This window comes from Cucurbita pepo, chromosome 9, assembly GCF_057944985.1.
Source record: "Cucurbita pepo subsp. pepo isolate OVF chromosome 9, ASM5794498v1, whole genome shotgun sequence".
Taxonomy (NCBI): domain Eukaryota; kingdom Viridiplantae; phylum Streptophyta; class Magnoliopsida; order Cucurbitales; family Cucurbitaceae; genus Cucurbita; species Cucurbita pepo.
The window spans coordinates 8511491-8527752 of NC_141806.1; the positions used below are offsets into that span (position 1 = coordinate 8511491).

At 34.1% G+C, this 16262-nt stretch overlaps 1 non-coding gene across 1 annotated transcript; it reads left to right on the forward strand.

Moving 5' to 3' along the window:
- The first annotated feature begins 11894 nt into the window (after positions 1-11894).
- On the forward strand, positions 11895-11968 carry TRNAR-UCG (transfer RNA arginine (anticodon UCG)). The gene has a single exon. It is a non-coding gene; the product is annotated as a tRNA-Arg (tRNA).
- Positions 11969-16262: the final 4294 nt, after the last annotated feature.

Consider the following 16262-nt stretch of genomic DNA (forward strand, 5'->3'; position numbering starts at 1 on the left):
TTTATGTTAGATGCATCAGGAAATCTCTCCTTTTACGATGGTACAAATGCATACGTTATGAGGCAAGAAAATGATTATTATTTTTATCATAATGTTGCGACGATCACTACTCCTACCGAGTGTCCAGCTACAACACTAGAGAATGCTAGTTCGACCAAGAAAGGGGCCTAGGAGATGTGCAAACCGATTGGTGGGTCATACTCGCACGTGTAGGCCATGTGTACAATAGTAAATACACATCCAATTACCCACTTAGGATAGTAGTCGCCTAAGGGGATTGAAATGGAAGGTCTCATTCATGATTACATCTAACCCCAATAGTGGGGTCACTTATTGAGTATTTCTAAAAATACTCAAGCCACGTGCTACTTCTACTTCAAGTAAAGGCAAGACACCCATGTACAGCTGACGACGACATCGTAAGTCAAGACCATGACACATGCATAGGATAGTTGTATGTAATTGTAATTTCTTAGAGTTTAGGTTAGAATAGGGTGTTCTTTCTTTTAATGTTTATTTATTTTATTCAGTATTTCTTTATGTTGTTTTAAAGATATTTTCGAACACGTTAGTCTATGGTAGTGTTTTATGAGGAAGTTTAAGCATTTATTTCTGCATAAGAAAATACGTTAGGATGATGGTAGGGACTTTAGGTTACTAGAAAACTAGGGTCGTTACACTTGAATTTATTGTTAATTTTTAAAATACATATTTTCATTTGATATAGTTATATACACATAATTTTTATTTTTATTTTTTCTTCTCCAATAACTCTTAAAAATAATTTTTAACCATTTGAAAGGTAATGTTTTAAAATATATATTGAAATTGAATTGCCCTTAATTAAATGATTGAAAATAAATAAATAAATATTTTACGAACTAACGTTTTATTTTTATTAATAACAAAAGTGTGGATAAATGAGTCGAACAACTTGAACCAAATTTACTAAAAAAATTTATGGTTGGGTTGGATCTAAAAAATATCTCGAATCAAACCCAACCAATACTTCTAATACACAAATGTAAAATTTATTTTATTTATTCCTCTATAGGATCAAAATATATATTATATTAATCTAAGCTTTTCATTGATTTAGGTATATAAATTTGGGATCATAACAAATTGTGCTAATTATCTTTTTGTAAGTGCATAACTTTTAGAAAGATTGAAAATTTTGACCGTTTGTAAATTATAAATGGTAAAGAGAGATATGCCTGTGATTATTTCTTATCTAAAATCTATTTCTAAAAATACTATACAATAGAAGCAAATTAGATAATTATTCATAGTTTAATCCACATAGAGTGGGAGTCAAAATTACCTAAAATGGATGTTGAGATAATTGAAAGACAATATGCATTTAAGAGTTCTTTATCGAAAAGAGATAATTGGGAGTTAATAGCATATACTGACATGATTATGCAGGAGATATAGACGATACGAAAAGTACTTTTGGTTATGTGTTTCCACTTAGTGAAGGCGCTGTGTCTTAGTCGTCCAAAAGAACACGTAGTTTCTTTGTTTACGGCTGAAGTAGAGTTTGTGGCAGCTTTTTCTTTACTTGTCAAGGGGGTGGATGATAAGAGTATTTGGAAAAAGTTAGTCATTTCCAAGAAAATTGTATCGCTGCGTTATATGATAGTTCTAACATTAAGCTATCCAATAATCCGATTATGTATGGACAACAAATACATTATTGAATTTATTTGTTAATGATCCTAATCGTGTTATTTGCAAATATAATGAATCATTTGAGTATGACTTAGGTAGGGTCTTGCAGCTTTTCTTGAATCATCCCCTACCAAAGATGGTAAGCTAGATATTAACTCTTCAAATGCCTTTTATAGATGGATAGATCAAAAGCGGGTACAATACCCTAAATGAATCATATTTTCAAAAGATTCATTAAGGAAGAAACATCCCCTACCAAAGATGGTAAGCTAGATATTAACTCATTCAAATGCCTTTTATAGATGGATAGATCAAAAGCAGGTACAAGACCCTAAATGAATCATATTTTCAAAAGATTCATTAAGGTAGTTAATGATATTCATGAATTGTCCTGGTAACTAAATATTTTAGAAATATGAGTCATTCTCATATAATATTTAGTAACTATATATTTCAAGAATATAAATTATTCTCTAAGATTTGGCTGAGATTGGCTCATTTAGTGAATAAACACTTAAACTACTCTAGACAACCTCATTTTAAATCACGAAAATGTCATAGTTTATGGCTATGCTTTAATATATATATATATATATATATATATATATATATATATATATATATATATATATATATATATATATATATATTTTATACTTCTAGGTTTGAATTTCCATTTATCATTTAGTTTAAATTACATTTTTGTACTAACTCAATTATACTAGGTTTACATTTGGTATTTGGTGGCATTAAATTGAGGTGACATCTTACTTTTATTTTAAAAATTATATATTTTATTTTTTTTTCTCCTGTCTTTCTCTTCCAATCTTCTTTGGATGGAAGAATTCAACTCGATTTTCGCAAGGGAAGAGATTAGATGGAAGAGAGAGAAAGAAGACTATAAATATATATATATAATTTTTTTTTTGGTAAGGGAAGGTTCTTACACTATATTCCATCGGATTCAATTTTGTATGAACATTTTCAACTCGATTTTTTTTTGTTGTTCTATCATTTTATAACTTTTTTCATTCATGATGTAATTATTTTTTTTCATTTATGATGAGTTTAAACGCGTATACTATGAATATGATCATGATCATGCCTCGCATGACACTTGAGATTTGCTGACCTTCGGACGTCTGGCTATGGACAACCAGCTCGACTATGATGGGTTTAGGGGGCGTGCAAACCGCCTGAAGACTCACACTTGTACGCACATCCAATTTTATCGAGACTGGAGGCCACCCCTACGATGAGTTGCATGTGTTTGCATTCTGTGACCCTACTAGTGGAGTCACTTATTGAGTATTTCCTAAAATACTCAAGTCGTGTGCTACTTCTATTACAGGTAAAGGCAAGACACCCCTGTAGAGCTGACGACGACATCACAAGTAAAGACCATGACACATGCATAGGATAATGGTATTTCATTTCTTAGACTTTAGGTTAGTACACGGTGTTTTTACTTTTAATGTTTATTTTTTCTATTCAATATTTGGTTATGTTGTTTTAAATATATTTTCGAACACGTAAGTCCATGACAGTATTTTATGACAAAGTTTTAAAGATTTATTTCTGCATAAGAGAGTACGTTGTGATGACGATAGCGACTTTAGGTTAGTAGAAATCTAGGGTTGTTACAGTTGGTATCAGAGTTCTAGGTTATAGATTCTGTAGACTAGCCTACGAGATAGACTTGACATGTTTCATGGTCCCACATCTTATGCCCCCCGATCATCATCAGGTATGTCATGGATAAGATAAGAAAAGGAAATGTTGTTGATTTCATATGTTGTTACTGCTTGGTCATTATCAACTATAACTCCTAATTAAATTTTGACACCATTGACTGTATTATTGTTGACTTAGTTATATGTTTATTTTAATACAGAATTGGTATGATTTACCTAGCATGGAATATGAATGTTAATTAATATATTGATAGTGTTTAGATTAGTAAGGTTTGTACCATGAATGGGGAGCTAGAGTTTAGTATTTTATGTCAGATGTCTTGAACATAGTTAAAATACGCAATGTTATGACCATAGAAATGGGAAAAATGTATCAACGTATACTGACGATTAAATAGATTCAAATGAAAACGACCAAGAAAATTTGATAGATGACAACATCTTATACTCTGCTACAGATATTAAAAGTGGTAGTGTCGAAAGGAAATTTCGTCACTATGAAGTATGTAAATATGAAATTTAAGTATCGATGTGAAAAAAAAAAAAAAAAAAAAAAAAAAGCTAACAGAGTAAAAGTTGAAACATTGTATACCTAAACTCATTTATGAATGACATAAATGACTTTAATGTGAGCTAAGCTCAGGAAGTCGTGAGATGTAGAAAACCACCCTGCCTAACACTAATTGAAAATTTTTAAAGTTACAATGGAGCCACATTGTGGATGAGATATTATGATCATGGTCAAAGTTTTATAAATATTTATAAACATGGATTGGAGTTTGAGATTTTTAAGATATCTTAAATTTAGGAATGATTTAAGATTGATTTGGGAGGAGTCACAATATTAAAGAAATAAAAAATATAAAAAAGCCCACTTTGGTTGTGTTGCCTTTTCATATAACGAATGAAAAAATGTTAAAATGAGACCTTGAAGATGTATGGACAAAAAAGTGCATCATTGGACCTTTAGCTAGGCTTAAAAAAAATTGACTTGGAGAATGTAATGAAGGAAACTGATTAAACTATTGATCTTGTTGTCCGAAGAAAGCAAGTAATCTAGAAGAAAGTGAGAAAATTGAAATTGAGGTTGAGGTAAGTATTTAAGTTCTCCAACATTAATGTCCACACCAATGTTGATTTCAATGCGCCTAAACCACAATCATACTAAATGGATTCTATTTTTCATGAAATTTTAGGAGAAGACTCAATATAATATGATAAGGTTATGTATGAAATTTGATAATAATTAGATTATGATAAAAGGCTAAACCAAGGGTAGGTGTAAAATGACTAAAATTCCCCTATAATTATATATAGTTGGCTTAGGAGCAAAGTGACCCCTAAATGACATTTAATTGAATGAGACTTATGTTACAAGGCCATTGAAATATGTTGAGGATTTAAACCAAGATTTGCAGTGGTAAATAACCAAAATATCCCTATAAGAATTCTAAGATGTTTTCAAGATCTTAAATACTCAAAATACTACGAAAATTTATGAGACTCGTTTACAATATAAGGGTAAGTATGAAAGATCTTCGAGAAGGTTCTTAAACTAGTTTGTAATTGTCTAAATAAATTCTAAAGGGAGTAACCGGACAAACTCTTAATCGAACTTAAAGTTCTATATAGTGAGCGTTACACAAATTTCTCAGAGTATGAATCTTGGATGAACAAATTTTTTTCCCATCGGCATCAATGTCATAGAATTTGGTATAGCGAACCATTTTAAACGAAGAGTAGTTTTCCCAAGTTACTAATGAGGTCGTGCAAAAACTAACCGGGACCTTTAGTGTGTAAGACTAACGTGATAACCACTACACCACAACAACTAGATGTCTATGATGTCCATGATCAAAAGAATAGCTAATAATTATAAATTTTAATGTTTAAACAAAATATCCTTAGAACCTTGAAATGTTTCATCAATATTCTTAAAATAATAATAATAATTAATAAAAATAAAAAACAAGTTTATTGTTAGTGAGATGAAACCGTTAATATCTTGTTTGAAAATACAATTCAACTTTCAAACGTTTCATTAATACTCATAATTTAAAAAAAATAAAATTCAAAAATACTCTTAAATCACTTTTCTCTTCAATTTTGTTTGGAAGTCTCTCGTTTATGGACATTTCCTAATATGAATATAATACAATTCAATATTTAAATAGACAATTTATTTTCAATCTTATTCTTGAGTATTTTTAAAATGGTGTTAACAAATTAAAATGGTATTTTTAAAATGGCTCTGATACCATGTTAGATGAACACGACTCTCCACACTGGTATGATATTGTCCATTCTGAGCATAAGCTTTGCTTCGAGCTTTCCCAAAAGACCTCATACGATGAAGATAGTATTATTTGATTATAAACCGATGATCATTCCCTAAATTAGCTGTGCGACTCTCATCCAACAGAATTAAACGCCTAAACAAAATTAAACGAAAAAAAAAAAATCAGATTTAGAAGTAAAGAAGATTTAGTGGATAGAACTCAAAACTAAAACTAAATACAGAGATAAGATTCAATGAATAGAATTAAAAACTAAAACTAAATATGGAGAGAAAAGAAAATAAAGACAAAGATTTGGTGAAAAAAAACTCTACGATAAAACAATTAAAAATTAAAACTAAATATAAAAAAATGGAGATTTAGTGAAAAGAGCTCCACATAAAACAAAAGAATTAAAAATTAAAATTAAGTACTGGGAGAAAAGAAAATAACCCCGGGAAGAAAAGAAAATACAGACCAAGACTAATAGAAAAAAGAGGGAAGATTCAATAAATAGAATTTAAAATTAAATATAAAAAGAAAAATGGAGATAGGGTGAAAAGAACTAAACCGAGCAAAAAAAAAAAAAAAAAACGAGAGAAGACATGATTATATTTGATACTGACACATATCTCGGACTTTTATTCATGCAAATATTCTAATGTTCACATGAAATCTAACATAATCATTATAAATTAAAGGAATAATTTTGTAAAAGTTCAAATTTAAAACTGATGTCATGGGCTCACATAGGTTGACTTGGATTTCAAAGGATAGAATCGAACTTTAAATTAGTGACAACAACTTAAGCTAATCAGGTAAGTGGCCTTACTATCGGCATGATTATATTTGATGCTGACACGTGCCCTATGGTTTTGCATGTGTCATAAACTTCATATGTGTGAATCTATAAATCGATATAGTGCCCTATGGTTTTGCATGTGTCATAAACTTCATATGTGTGAATTGTCTATAAATCGATATGATTATGATAGAATGATAGAACGATATGGTTAGGATACGTTTCTATAACGGTATGACTCGGATTCGTAAATAAAACGATATGGTTAGGATGCGTTCCTATAACGGTAAGACTAGCATACATTCATGAAACGACGTGAACTAAGATATGCATATGGAAATGATATGAAATGTTCGCTAGAGGGATTGTATTAAACAATAATAAAAATGAAAAAAATGTTGTGACCTTGTACCCCCCTTAACGGGTGTCCAGGGCACTGAGAGCTACTAGAGAATGAAAGAAGGCTTAGGTCCTAGTACGTTATGATGATAGGTCCCATAATGTAGTTTTATGTTGACTACAATGGGAGTCGAACCCACAACCTTCTGATGTGAAGTCAGATGTACTAATCCACTGCGCTATGCAATCATTTTTTAAAGTTTATGCAAATACATTAATATAAATATATATTTTTATACTTTTATGTTTGAATTCCTACTTATCATACCGTGATGGAAAGTATGGGGACCTGATGCATAATTGTGTGTTCATGTGTATCGAGATACTGCCCCATTATGATGAGCACGGACGCGTACTTCATGAGACTGATTGTGATCATCTTGTTCGCCTTAATGCTACGACAATCATTATTCCCTACGGGTGTCTAGCAACAACTCTCAGCGAGTGCTAGCCAGACCAGTAGGCCTAGGGAGCATGCGAGCCTGCCTAGTGGGCCCATGTTCGTAGGTGTGGGCCATGTGTAGAGAAGTATTACACATCTAATTTAGCCCGAACTAGAAAGCCTTCAAGAGAATGAAATGAACTCTTGTACAGTTGATGACTACATTTCATGTGACTTCATTTCATAACGCCAATAGTCGGGCCACTTATTTAGTACAGGGGTTCCTACACACGGCCCACACGTCACATTAAAGACCATGGAACTTGTGCTACGATAAGTTGCATTTTATTTATTTTGTAGTCCTTAAGTTAGATTAGGACATTGTTTTATTCTTTTTTTGTTTTATATAAATTTCACGTTGTTTATTTTTTGTTATTTTTTTTAAGGTTTTACTGCGAATGTTTAAGTCCATGGCATCGTGTTATGAATTATTTAAATAAATTTTTCACACAAAAAAGGTCATGTCATGCATATTGTAGCGACTCTATTTCAGTAGAAAAAAAAAATGTTATTGTTGAGTGTTCTATTGCTGACTGAGTCATTTGTCTATCATGAGTAATTATGTGTTGACTATAGATCATGTCACCTAGAGGATGTGGAAGAGGGCGTACGGAAAAAATACGACCCCTGTTAAAGGACGGGGTAGAGGTAGAGGTAGAGGGAGTCCACCTCCAGTGATGCACCGGCTACTGGAATGGACCTCATGACGACCCTGATGTGCGAATCATTCTAGGCTGTGATGCAAACGATGGTGACCACCCAACAGACCAATAGTACGCAGTCCATGCGAGAAGCGAGGTATGTGAGATTTCAAGCGGTAGATTCTCACACCTTTAATGGTGCCTTAGGTGACCCAACAAAGGTACAATTGTGAAAATCGTCCATGGAGACAATTTTGCTATTAATGATGTAATAATCCAAAAAAATCATAAAAAAATAAACAAATAAACTTATAAAATAAGATTACGTTAAAAAAAAATAATAAATAAGCAAAAAAAAAAGAAGAAACAACTCTCCCCCACTTCTCTCCACTAACCTCTTATCTCTTCCCTCAGTCATCTCTCCTCAACCCATCTCTTAACTAGGATGTCACCCTTGACAAAAAAAAAGAAAATAAAAACAACAATTGTTAGATTTACTTAGGACAAAATGAGAATGACCTTTACCCAGTTGAGATTCACCTACAGAGAGATTTAGGTGACCATAGATATGGTCATTAAGGTATATATTAAATCTTCATTTTCTCTTACTGTAGTTAGATCATCATTAAATCATTACAATGGTTTAGTTTTGAGTTAGAAACTAAATGTTAATCATGTCAAACAAAAGGAAACACGGAGATAAGGAAAGATTTGAAAATAGGTATCCACTTGAAATTTGGAATACATGTGAACAAAATTAAAAGACAATAGAGTAAATACAAATAAAGAAAAAAAAGAAGGAAGTGACCTCACAACATGCGAATGCAATGACAGAATCTACATTTAAATCCATTTTCCTACGGTACTGTCCTAATGGGTAATTTGGATGTGTATCATATACTTTACACATCGCCTATACGTGCAAGTATGGACTCACCAGTCAGTTCGCACACTGCTGGGCCACCTTCCTTGTTAGACGAGCATACTCCGGAAGCTCCTTAGGCCAGACACCCGTTAGAACTAGTAACCGTCACGACAACATTAGGTTAACCATAATGATCGTACCCTGCCTGACCGTCGCAGCATTATGATAAACATAATGATCGTTTTCCTGCTTGGTCATCGCAGCATTATGATAACCATAATGATCGTATTCGTCCGTACTATCGTGAAGGGTAAGGGGTATCCCCCAATGCATGAGCACACAATAATGCATGAAGTCCCAATATTTTTTCATTTTCATTACCATTTAATACAACCTCACCAGCGTTCCGTACATCCCATATCATTTTTCATATCACTTATCATATCTTTCATGCATACGCTGGGGTTGTATTTCATGCTAGTTCGTCGTTTTGCATGTCAATCATATCATATCATTCAAATTACATAAGTGTATCATAATCATAACATTTAATGCTTCCAAGCATAATAATTTTCATCAGATACGTATCATGCCATAACATATCGTATCACAATATATTCATATCATAAACATGTCAATTTATCACATATCTTACCATAACATATTTCATATCGTCTTTATATTATATCACAATATATATACATCCATCATTCACATGTCATATCATAATCATATCATATCGTAAACACTTCGTGGTCATATCGTTCCCTAACTTATCATAGCCTTAACATTCTTATACCTATCACAGTCATGTCATTACATGAACGTATCCTGACGTTATCGTTCTATCCAATCTATCATAATCCTATCTCTTTCTACCCATAACCTAACTGTATTCTTTTATCAACCACTCATATCCATAGTACTTCAAGATGTAACCTAACCTTCACGTTTCATGAACAAATCTTACTTCTATCGATTTACAAATAATTCACACATATCAGTATATATGACACGTGCAGAACCACGGGCATGTGTCAACATCAAATATAACCATGTCAATAGTAAGGTCACTTACCTCGTTAGCTTAAGTTGTTGTCACGAATATATCCTTAATGAAAGTTCGATTATGTCCCTTGAAATCCAAGTCAATCTATGTGAGCCCATGATATCAGTTTCAAGTTTGAACCCTATAAAATTATTTCTATAATTTAGATTGGTCATTGTTAAAAGTAAATGTTAGGTACCTAATAATTATATTTTTATTAAAAATCTTATTTTCTATGATTTTGTATAAAACAATTGATAGAGTTATTTCAAGTTATTTTTTGGTCTGTATTTACTTTTCTTTTCTATATTTAGTTTAAGTTTTTTTAATACTGGAATCTTCCTTCTTTTTTTTTCTTTATTTGTATTTACTCTATTGTCTTTTAATTTTGTTCACATGTATTCCAAATTTCGAGTGGATACCTATTTTCAAATCTTTCCTTATCTCCGTGTTTCCTTTTGTTTGACATGATGAACATTTAGTTTCTAACTCAAAGCTAAACCATTGTAATGATTTAATGATGATCTAACTACAGTAGGGTGATTTCTAAAAAAAGAAATAGGATAAGAGAAAATAAAGATTTAATATATACCTTAATGACCATATCTATGGTCACCTAAATCTCTCTATAGGTGAATCTCAACTAGTAAAGGCCATTGCCATTTTGTCCTAAGTAAATCTAACAATTGTTGTTTTTCTGTTTCTTTTTTTTGTCAAGGGTGACATCCTCGGTAAGTAAGGGATGGGTTGAGGAGAGATAACTGAGGGAAGAGATAAGAGGTTAGTGGAGAGAAGTGGGGGAGAGTTGTTTCTTCTTTTTTTTTTGCTTATTTATTATTATTATTTTTAACGTAATCTTACTTTATAAGTATTTTTATTTGTTTATTTTTTTATGATTTTTTTAGACTATTACATCATTAATAGCAAAATTGTCTCCATGGACGATTTTCACAATTGTACCTTTGTTGGGTCACCTAAGGCACCATTAAAGGTGTGAGAATCTATCGCTTGAAATCTCGCATACCTCGCTTCTTGCATGGACTGTGTACTGTTGGTCTGTTGGGTGGTCACCATCGTTTGAATCACAGCCTAGAATGATTCGCACATCACGGTCGTCATGGGGTCCATTCCAGTAGCCGGTGCGTCACTGGAGGTGGACTCCCTCTACCTCTACCCCGTCCTTTAATAGGGGTATGCCCTCTTCCACATCCTCTAGGTGACATGATCTATAGTCAACAGATAATTACTCATGATAGACAAATGACTCAGTCAGCAATAGAACACTCAACATTAACATTTTTTTTCTACTGAAATAGAGTCGCTACGATATGCATTACATGACCTTTTTTGTGTGAAAAATTCATTTAAATAATTCATAACATGATGCCTTGGACTTAAACATTCGGAATAAAACCTTAAAAAAAATAACAAAAAATAAACAACATGAAATTTATATAAAACAAAAAAAAAATAAAACAATGTCCTAATCTAACTTAAGGACTACAAAATAAATAAAATGCAACTTCTCGTAACACAAGTTCCATGGTCTTTAATGTGACGTGTGGGCCGTGTGTAGGAACCCCTGTACTCAATAAGTGGCCCGACTATTGGCGTTATGAAATGAAGTCACATGAAATGTAGTCATCAACTATACAAGAGTTCATTTCATTCTCTTGAAGGCTTTCTAGTTTGGGCTAAATTAGATGTGTAATACTTCTCTACACATGGCCCACACCTACGAACGTGGGCCCACTAGGCAGGCTCGCACGCTCCCTAGGCCTACTGGTCTAGCTAGCACTCGCTGAGAGTTGTTGCTGGACACCCGTAGGGAATAATGATTGTCGTAGCATTATGGCGAACAAGATGATCGCAATCAGTCTCATGAAGTACGCGTCCGTGCTCATCATAATGGGGCAGTATCTCGATACACATGAACACACAATTATGCATCAGGTCCCCATACTTTCCATCACGGTATGATAAGTAGGAATTCAAACATAAAAGTATAAAAATATATATTTATATTAATGTATTTGCATAAACTTTCAAAAATGACTGCATAGCATAGTGGATTAGCGCGTCTGACTTCGGATTAGAAGGTCGTGGGTTTGACTCCCATTGTAGTCAACATGAAACTACATTATATGACTCATAGTCACTTGCGTGACTCATCCACTCACCTTAACTTGCAATTACGGGACCTATCATCATAACTTACTAGGACCTAAGCCTTCTTTCATTCTCTAGTAGTAGCTCCTCTCAGTGCCCCGGACACCCGTTAAGGGGGTACAGGTCACAACATTTTTTTCATTTTTATTATTGTTTAATACAATCCCTCTAGCGAACATATCATATCGTTTTTCATATCATTTCTCATATCGTTTATCATACTTTCATGCATATGTCGAGATTGTATTTTATGCTAGTCATATCATTTCCATATGCATATCTTAGTTCACGTCGTTTCATGAATGTATGCTAGTCTTACCGTTATAGGAACGCATCCTAACCATATCGTTTTATTTACGAATCCGAGTCATACCGTTATAGGAACGTATCCTAACCATATCGTTCTATCATTTTATCATAATCATATCATTTTCTATACATAACCTAACCATATGCTATGTCAATCATATCTTAGTCATATCGTTCCATTACGTTTATCGCATCCTTCTCGTATCCTATCTCACACATATCATTGAACACATGATGATGTAAGAGTTATCATATCATTCACGTATCATAACATATACAGAACATTGATGGTGCTAATATAACACACACGGAAGCAATTTGGATCTTAGGCACTTTTAGAACATCAATTATAGTAAATAACTAGCATGTTCATAAGTATTAAAACTTAATGAGTTTGAATACTAACCTTTTGTAGTTAAAACTTCTTTTTCCTCACGAATCGGTCGAACAACTACTAGTATCTTCTCCACTATCCTTCGACCTTAGAACGGGATTGTGGAATCCGGTGAGTGACTAAACTTGGGAGGGATTTTGTATATATGAAGAGAGTGTTTGTGAGAGGCTTTTGTCATGGTTTTTCACTAAGAAGAAGACCTTCCATGTACCATGATCACTCTATTTAAAGAGTCATGTTTGCATGTTCATGCAAATTTGAGATCACCAAATTTTGACGCTTAAAATTCCACTCAAATGTTTGGGATTATGTGGCAAGCATGCATGTTTGAGTTAACCAAATTTTGACACACAAAATTCCACTAACATGGATTTTTCCATTAAATGAAGTAAACATTTTGACTTTCTTCATTTTAATTCAACAATTAATTTGAATAATGAATTTAAAATTAAATCAACTTTAAATGATTAATTAAACTATTTAATTAATATTTAATATTAATTCAAATGTCAATCCCAATCAATTACGACACATAATTGATTAAGATATTTAAATCTTATTTAAATATCTCAGATTCTCTCCTTTTGTTTAATTCGTAAATAAAACAAAAATGCGGTTAAATATATCGTATATATGTAGCGCATGTTCCCTAATTTGAATTCGAACACTTCGAACTCACTCGTCACACTGTTCTATGGTTTAGTCCGATATGAGCTAGCAGAGGGACCTAAAGGACGTATAGATCATGGGCTCCAACGATCCATGATTAACCGACTAAACTCATTAACCTTGTTAACCAACATTCGTTAACTACTAGGACACTCCACTATTGCCTAGTAGTTGCACTCCCCTCACTATAGATATATTTCTGTCCATTTGATATAACCATGATTAGTAAGTCGATCCTTCACAGGTTGTTCGTAACTAGAGCTAGGTCAGTTTACGTTTTACCCCTAAAGTTACTTCTTGTTCCTTATGTCTCACTGATCCTCTAATGAACAATTGGTTTGTGGTCCAACCAGTAAACTGAATCCCTCTCAGGCCAATGAGAGGGTGGGGCCCTTGTTCAAGACCTGGAGTCAGTGCTTAAGGGAACTGTTAGGATCGCACAACAACGCACACGCTCGATCCAGATGAACACAAAGAAAAATGATAGAGAAAATTGCAAGGAGAACTCTGGCTAAAAGAATTTTTTATTGATGACTTCAGGTATGTACAACAAGAGAGAGTACAGAGAATAGAAAGTACATTTTCCAAAGTTTTACTGGACGGGATATATATATGGTTCAGTCTACTAAATATAGCTTTACCAGATTTAACCATCTACTATATATAGATATTTCCCATATATAGCTTTACCGGATATAGCTTTACCATATATGACTTTACCAAATATAGCTTTACCGGATATAGCCGTTGACCAAGCTATAAATACAGGGAGCAGACTCCATAACTCAACAATTCTTCCACTTGGAGACTGATCCTACACCATACCAATTAGGGCTTTGCATAACCTTAATTTTCCAACATCAACACATTTTGTCAACATGTCTGCTCGATTCTTTGCACCCTCTATCTTCTCCAAACACATATCGCCTTCTTCCACTAACTTGCGAGTGAAATGGTACCGTCTTCTAATGTGTTTTGTCCTTGAATGATAGACTGAGTTTTTCACCAATTGTATGGCACTCTGACTATCTGTATGAAGGATCTTCTTGCACTGCTTCCGGCCTAATTCTTCTAGATAGTCTGTCATCCATATCATCTCCTTTCCAGCTTCAGCTATGGCCACGTACTCAGCTTCAGTAGATGAAAGAGCAACGCATTTCTGAAGCTTGGACATCCAACTCACTGCTGTTCCATCTATAGTGTAGATATACCCAGATGTGCTCTTGCTGGAGTCTACATCTCCACTCAGATCAGCATCCACAAAACCTTGCAAAACTACTTTGCCATTGCCATAACAAAGTGTAGTATTGGATGTACCTCTCAGATATCTCAGAAGCCACTTCACAGCTTCCCAATGTTCCTTCCCTGGATTTGCCATGTACTTACTAACAACTCCCACTGCATGTGTTATGTCAGGTCTAGTGCAGACCATAGCATACATCAAACTCCCAACTGCAGAAGCGTATGGAACTGATGCCATGTGCTCACGTTCCTCAACTGTCTTGGGAGATTGCCCCTTTGACAATTTAATATGATTTGCCAAGGGGGTAGTCCTGGGTTTAGCGTTATTCATCTTGAATTTGGACAACACCTTCTCAATGTACTGCTCTTTGGATAGATTTAATGTGCCAGCAGATCTATCTCGAAAAATCCTCATCCCAAGGATCTGCTTCGCTGCACCTAAATCTTTCATCTCAAATACTGAAGACAAGCTTGCCTTCAGGTGGTTTATCTCCCTCATACTTGATCCAGCAATTAGTATATCATCCACATACAGGAGTAGAAACACATAAGAATCAGTGTATTTCTTGAGGTAGCAACACTGATTCTTTTCACTTCTGTGGAAACCACTCTTGCTCATGAAGGAGTCAAACTTCTTGTACCATTGTCTCGGTGCTTGTTTCAGTCCATACAAGCTCTTATTGAGCTTACACACCATGTGCTCCTTGCCTGGAGCTGCAAATCCTTCGGGTTGTTGCATATAGATCTCCTCATCTAGATCTCCATGTAAAAATGCCGTTTTTACATCCATTTGCTCAAGGTGCAAATTCTCCGATGCAACAATACTCAGTAGAATTCGGATAGTAGTTAATTTCACAACTGGAGAAAAGATCTCAGCATAATTAATGCCTTTTCTTTGTGAATATCCTTTAACTACTAACCGAGCCTTAAACCTCCTTCTGCCATCTGGTTCAACCTTGATTTTGAACACCCATTTGTTCAACAGAGCTCTCTTTCCTGTAGGCAACTCAGTCAGCACCCACGTATTATTCCTTTCAAGTGAGCTCATTTCATCATCCATGGCTTGCTCCCACTTGGTTGAATCTTCCACTTGTAGGGCCTCATCAAAGGACTCTGGTTCTCCTTCGTCAGTTAGCAACATATAATGTAATGAGGTTAAATATATATCTGGTGCTCTGGTAGTTCTTGATGATCTTCTCAACACCTGCTCAGGTGCAACTTGCTCCACGTCTGGTTCTTCAGCAATAGGATCAGGAGTTTCTTGAGCTTCTGTTGTACCATCACTGCGTGAATTTTCTTGCCACTCAAGTACAACTCCCACTTGCTTCGTAGTCTCAGAGTTTATCTTCTCTCTGTCCTTGTACATGACATTTTCATCAAAGGTCACATCACAGTGTCTTAGGATCTTCATATTTTTCTCATCCCAAAACCTGTACCCGAACATGTCAGAGCAATAGCCTATGAAGTAGCATTTCACAGCCTTAGCATCAAGCTTATCTCTCTTCTTTGGATCAACATGAACATACGAAGTACAACCAAAGGTTCTCAAGTGAGAGTACTTGAGTTCTTTTCCTGTCCATACTTCTTCGGGCAATTTGAACTTCAAGGGTATTGACGGCCCTCTATTAATCAAATATG